Raw genomic sequence first — 6,880 nt, 5'->3', positions numbered from 1 at the left:
GGATCAAAGTTTTTCCGGGATGTTCTTGCCAACTTCCAACTCCACCCTCAAGACATTGGACCGAATTCTGTGTCCAATATTTGTAACTTCCAAGTGTTCTGTGAAGTTTATCTGCAAGAAGAAACGACTGTTGAACTTTTCAGAGACTTCTTCCACTTGAACTGTCATACTAAATTTTCTGACGGCCCCAACACTGAACTTGGCGGAGTGTCGATCCAAAAAAGAAAAGAAGTCAATTTTCCTCATGCCAAATATCACGGCCACCCAAAGGATTGGAATCAAACGTGGTTCTACTGTCGGAACACTGCGCCTGCTAATGAAAATCCTCTACCGGGTTACTGTGCTTACCGACTCAGCAATGAACATCCACTGCCGCAGCGGCTTACTGCCAGAGAACGACAAGCATATGCACCACAGCTTGCTAAGCTCCGAGCTCTTCTAGCAAACGATTTAAACGACATTGACCTTGTCCACTGCTGGGTTTCATGGGGTATCCTGCCCTTAAGTTGTCGTAGCAGATTAATGCATGAATATACCGGGGATGTCAAAGATCCTCAATGGCACACTGAAATACAGATGATTGATGACGAGGTCACTGAGTCCGTGAAGAAGATGCTGGATGAACCGATCTCTGAATGCAACAAAACCGGGTTGCGTCCCTTTTATGTCAAGAACAAACCACCAGTTGTAAGAGTTTTATCCTTCTGTTTTTAATCCGTCCTCCTTTTAACACATTCTGATAGCCTTCTGTTTATTCCTACAGGCCAAAGATCCATTCTACAAGAAGAAGACTCAAGACAAACTGGCAAAACCACAAGACAAACCGGCGAGAGCTCCTCATGCCAAGAGCAAAGCCACATAGAAGCCAGCAAAGAAGAAAACCGCCGAGTGCTCTGATCCGCCCAAAGATGTTGACGAATCAGAGTCAGAGGTAGAACTTGACTCCCTTGGTTCATTTTTCATACATCTAATTGACAATGACCATTATCAAGATGATGCGGAAGCCAGCCGTGCTGACCATGTAGAGGTAATATCCCTTTCCTTTGATTCAGATCATGTGCCAATACAAAAAGTTTGCCGCTCAGTCCGGAAAGTAAAATGCTCACATCCTCTTGCTCATTTGGATCCACAATTTTCTTTGAAGAAACAGCAACATGAAGGTCGTCGCACAACCCGGCACAGTGTCCAGCAAGTCACTTCCTCCAATTTACCAGACACCCCAAACTGGAAGCGTCGTCCAGAGGTCTCTTGTTCTTCTAATAGATCTTATCCCTTGGCGGGTTGCTTTCGATACCCACTTAATCCGTCTGATTCGAATTATCAAGTGACTTCCAATTCTTCTTCCGACGACTCATCAACCACACAAATGCCTCCCCTCAAGACCGTCCCTGGGTAAGTAAAATGATTTTAGCTTTGCCTTCTTGCACTGGTTTATCATATTAACCTCTGTTTTGCTATTTTTGTAGCGCCAAAGCCCGTCTCAGCAAGAAAGCGAAAACAAATGCTCACACTGAAGAGTTTGAACCGGAGAGGACCTCAGAAGGTGCTGGTGGGGATGCTGATATTGCCATGATTGATCCTGTACCACAAGGTCAGGACACTTATGTTGATCCGCCAGAGGTTAACCCGGCTAGACCTCATGCTGATCCGCCAAGCCCAACCAAGGACGAAGATCTGCCAAGCCCAACCAAGAATACTGACAATCCGCCAAGCCAGGCCAGGAATGCTGACAATCCGCCAAGCCCGTCCAAAGGTGCCGATGATGATGTTGTTATCACTGGTACTGGTCACACTAGCCCTGGCAATCCGGTCGCCTTATCAAAACATAGTGCCAAGGAAGAATTTGCTGCTATGGGCAAGGGAAAGTGGAAAACAGATTTGTCCAGCTGCGTTAACCTCACTGCTCAGGATCTCCATTCCGGATTCCTAAACCGCCTATACATAAGCCATGATTATGAGTCCGATTTGATCAATATGATGAAGGAGCGCTATGAGGTAATTCTTGTTTCATAATTCTTCCTTCCTCTTGCTTTATATCAACTCCAATGTAGCCCCCAAGGGCCAGTTTATCTCTTCAAGATGAACCGGTTCTTGCCGTTCGAAACTTGTCCTTGTTGAATTCCTACACCTTTGATTTTTCTGATCAATAACGCATTAGCCCCCAAGTGCCAAGATTAATACTTGTATTGAGCCTTGGGACTTTAAATAATAGTCAGAAAAGAAGCACTCCGCATTAGCCCCCAAGTGACAAGTGTATAACTTGTTATATGCTTGGGACTTTGAGAAAAATATTAACATCTTCACCATCTGTCTTTTGCAGGCTGACATAAGCAACAAAGATTCCCAAATTGCCGATCTTCAAGAGAATATCAAATGCCAGCAAGCAGAAACCTCCAAGGCCAAAGATGAATTGAAAGGCGCTTTAACTGTCATGGAGCAATTAAAGGAAGGTTTCAAAAGCGAGCGGGCGGACTGGGAAACCGAGAAGGCTGCTCTATTAAAGCGGGGTGAAGATGTCGAAGCAGCTCTTAAACCGGTGGCGGAAGAGCTAACTGGGCTAAAGCATCAAGTCAATGCTATGACTTCTGCAATTTTTGGTAAGTACTCTTTTGTAAGAACCGTTCTTAAACATATTTGAAGTTGCCAGTTTTAACAACAAATTTTTGAACCATTGCAGGTAGTCGTGTGGCGCATCTGGGCTCGGATATGCGAATGAAGTTGAAGGCAGCTTATACATTGATAGAACAATTGTATACCAACGCTTAGCGAGTTATCTGTGTGGCCTCATACAACAAACCGGCTCCAACCTTGATCAAAGATACGCTGGCCAAATTATCTATGACCCCTGGCTAGATAGAAGAGGTAAAGCAATCCGCTGCAAGGGCTGGTGCTTTAACAGCACTGACTCGGGCCAAAGCTTGGATTGCGGATCTTGATCTGGCAGATATCGCAAAGGGCTATCTTGGCCAACAAGAAGATGGGTCGGAATTTGATAGTGAAGCCCTCAAAGCCCTGACAAAGGAGATGCGCCTGCTGGCAAGCCAATTGGCCGAAGAGGTTGACTTGTCTGTTCATCGGTCCAGCTATGATGCAGACAACAGACGGGTTGATGCGGCTGTGAAGGAAGTGCAGAATCTTATCCCGCCAATTCGTAAGCACACCTATGCCCTTGATGTTGAACCACTTATAAGTGACAGAGCTGTCTTCCAAGCTTTAACCCGGATTGACTGGGCCACCCTTGACTTCCAGCCACTGGGTGGGGAGGAGGAGGTTGACCCGGCGCAAGATGATCTGTCAACTTCTCGTCAGCCTGGCGACGAGTCATAATCCGGCAGCCGGTTGTAGCTTCGCAGACTTTAGTTGATGCAACAAACACTTATTCTTTTTGGGCATCAAAACGCCTTGTAATAGGCTAGTTGAAATACTTTGATCTTGTGCCATCGTGCACTGCTACATGACACTGCAATCCCTTATGATTGCTGCTATGCTTGCTCATATGCCTTTGTACTTTTCATAAAATCCTGCCTTCTGCATTTGGAAAACTTAAATGTGTCCTGGCGGTTTACCGCCGGACGGGTTATGATATCCAATACAGAACAAGAGTTTTTATAACCAAGGCTGTAAAGCAATAACATATGAAATATATCATACCTGTGATATGAACCACAACGTTGGTTTACCAACTTGCGTAGTGAGGGTGATAACCCAAATCTTGAGTGTTGATAACTCCCACCATTTTGTATTGGTGCATAATAAGTCATGTCGGGCTATGATAAACACCGGATGATCATCCTGGCGACTTATAGTCAATGCCAGACCTGGTTAAGAAACACCGGTTTAAAATTGAATGTGGTTTGACAACTTGCAGTTGAAAGCCAAGCCGGGTTAACAAGCACCGGGTTAATATGATGACTGATAGCCATGTCGGGTCAATAGATGCCGGTTCAACATAAAATTTCATCAAAGAACAAATCTTGATAAAGGCAAATAAAACCGTGTAGTCGAGGCTTTTCAGGGGCTGCCAGGCCCAAATTCGAGGCTTTTCATTGGCTGCCAGGCTGCTGAGTTAAACCATTTTGCAAAGCCTTTCAAGATGGGCCTCCAACTAACCAATTGTCGTTTTAACTTTGACAAGTTTAGGGTCTGTATAAGATTGACTTGTCAAACGTTCGATGGGTCATGCCAGGATTACCTGGATAGGAGTGGCTTACTTGATGAAGGCAGGTTAGCCCGGGGTTTTATGTGAGTACACCAGGCTTCCAAGCCGTGCTTGATAGCATATTACAAGGGTCCTTTCAAACTCTTTGTTGCAGTGCACAAAGAGCCCCCAAGTAACTTTGTGAGCTGTGCTCAATGGGTGCCTACGTTTGAGCTGTGCATAGCAACCAGACTCTCTTTGGCCCCTTGGGTGTGAAGCTCCCAAGCTGTATTGCGGCGTGATAGCTGGATTAATAGGTAGAACTCCGCTTTGTCAGCTGAAGCCCCCACGTAATCAGAAGATATTGGAAAAAAACAACAGAGACCCTGCTTATAGAAAGGATGCCGGTTTATTATATTGATCATAATATATACATTGTCAAAATATGTACATAAGAAGAGCCTATAGCTCAGGTGTAGTAAGGCCGAAGATGAGCTATATTCCACGGCCGACGGGTCTCATCCTCCGATTTGCGTGAGTCTTTGTGCTCTCGAACATCGATGAGGTAGTATGATCCATTATGCAGATTCTTGCTGACCACAAAGGGCCCTTCCCAAGGTGGGGATAACTTGTGCATATCGGTTTGATCCTAGATGAGCCGGAGCACCAAGTTGCCTTCTTGAAAGATTCTTGTTTTAACCCGACGGCTATGATAACGCCACAGGTCTTACTGATAAACCGCCGAACGAGCCAATGCCATGTCCCGCTTTTCATCTAACAGGTCCAGTGCTTCTTGACGTGCTTGCTCATTGTTCGCTTCAACATAATTGGCAACCCAGCGCAAGTCATGACGAATATCACTTGGGAGGCCTGCCTCTGCCCCGTATACCATGAAGAAAGGTGTATAGCCCGTAAACCGGTTTGAACTTAGGATCAATATTGAGATTGTGCTCAGCGAGTTCCCTCGGTACACCTGGCATATCAGAAGGTTTCCATGCAAAGATGTCCCGGTTCTCACGGATGAACTCGATGAGCGCGCTTTCCTATTTCGAATCCAGAGTTGTGCTGATACTAAACTGTTTAGATGAATCGCCAGGAACAAAATCAACCAATTTAGTCTCATCAGCCGGTTTAAACTTCAGGGTCGGGTCATGCTCTGTGGTGGGCTTCTTTAGAGGAGTCATATCTGCCGGATCAACATTGTCCTTGTAGAACTTCAACTCTTCTGTTGCACAAACCGACTTAGCATAGGCCGCATCACCCTCTTCACAGTCCAAAGCGATCTTACGACTCCCGTGCACCATGATGGTCCCCTTATGACCCGGCATTTTGAGCTGCAAGTAAATATAACAGGGCCTCGCCATGAACTTTGCGTAAGCCGGACGTCCAAACAGGGCGTGATATGGGCACTGGATTTTCACCACTTCAAAGGTCAATTTTTCTGAAATGGAATCATGCTCATCACCAAACACAACTTCCAAAGCTACCTTGCCAACTGGATATGCCGATTTACCTGGCACTACACCGTGAAAAATAGTGTTCGACGGTTTAAGATTCTTATCCGTCAATCCCATGCGACGGAAGGTTTCATAATACAGGATGTTGATGCTACTCCCACCAACCATGAGTACCTTGGAGAACTTATAACCCCCGACCTGAGGTGCCACCACCAAAGCTAGATGACCCGGATTATCAATCCGGGGCGGATGATCCTCTCTACTCCACACAATGGGCTGCTCAGACCAACATAAGTAACGAGGCACTGCCGGTTCAACAGCATTAACTGCCCTCTTGTGAAGCTTCTGATCTCGCTTGCATAAGCTCGTGGTAAAAACATGATACTGCCCACCATTAAACTGCTTCGGGTTACTCTGATAACCTGATTGCTGCAGATTCCCCTGATTGCTCTGCTAGTTTTGACCACCTTGGTTGTTCTGGTTGCCCTGATTATTCTGAAATCCGGAGTTTGAACCGCCGCCACCGTAACCCGGCCCGTGAAATCCTGGACCTGAACCACCATACGGGCCCTGGTCATACCGGAAGAGATCAGAATTTTTGAACTCCTTCATAATGAAGCAATCCTTCCAAAGGTGCATGGCCGGAACCTCCTTCGTTCCGTGCTTTGGGCAAGGCTGGTTTAACAGGCGCTCCAGATTCATGCCTCCATCGCACTGGGGTGGTTTACCCTTACGACACTGTGTATTACCCTGCACATTGGTGTTAGCCACAAAATCCGAATTATCTTCTTTACGCTTACCATTATTCCCGTGGCTCGCCTGGTTATGCTGCCCTTTTGTACCAGCACTCTTCTTTCCCTTCTCCGGTTTCTCTTCGTCAGAATCGGGATCTTTGGTATTGTCAAAATCAGCGTATTTAACCAGAGCTGCCATGAGTGTTCCCATATCATTGTAGTGGCGCTTGATCCGTCCCAACTTCAGCTTCAGCGACTTAAACCGGCAATTACCCTCCAATGTCACGATCGGTGTATCAGCATTGATGCGGTCCGACGAATGCAGGATTTCTGAAACCCGGCGCACCTAATGAGTTGTTGACTCGTTCTCCCCTTGAACACAAGCAGCCAGATCCATAATGGACATGGGTTGTTTGCACGTATCCTTGAAGTTTGCTATAAACTGGGCCTTCAATTGGTCCCATGACCCGATGGAGTTAGCGGGCAGGCTCTTTAACCAAGTGCGAGTTGTTCCTTCCAACATCATGGTAAAGTATTTTGCACATGCCGCT

Source organism: Triticum dicoccoides, chromosome 2B (assembly GCF_002162155.2).
Source record: "Triticum dicoccoides isolate Atlit2015 ecotype Zavitan chromosome 2B, WEW_v2.0, whole genome shotgun sequence".
NCBI classification, from domain to species: Eukaryota; Viridiplantae; Streptophyta; class Magnoliopsida; order Poales; family Poaceae; genus Triticum; species Triticum dicoccoides.
The sequence above is the reverse complement of the archived record's forward strand: the minus strand, read 5'-3'. Positions refer to the sequence as shown.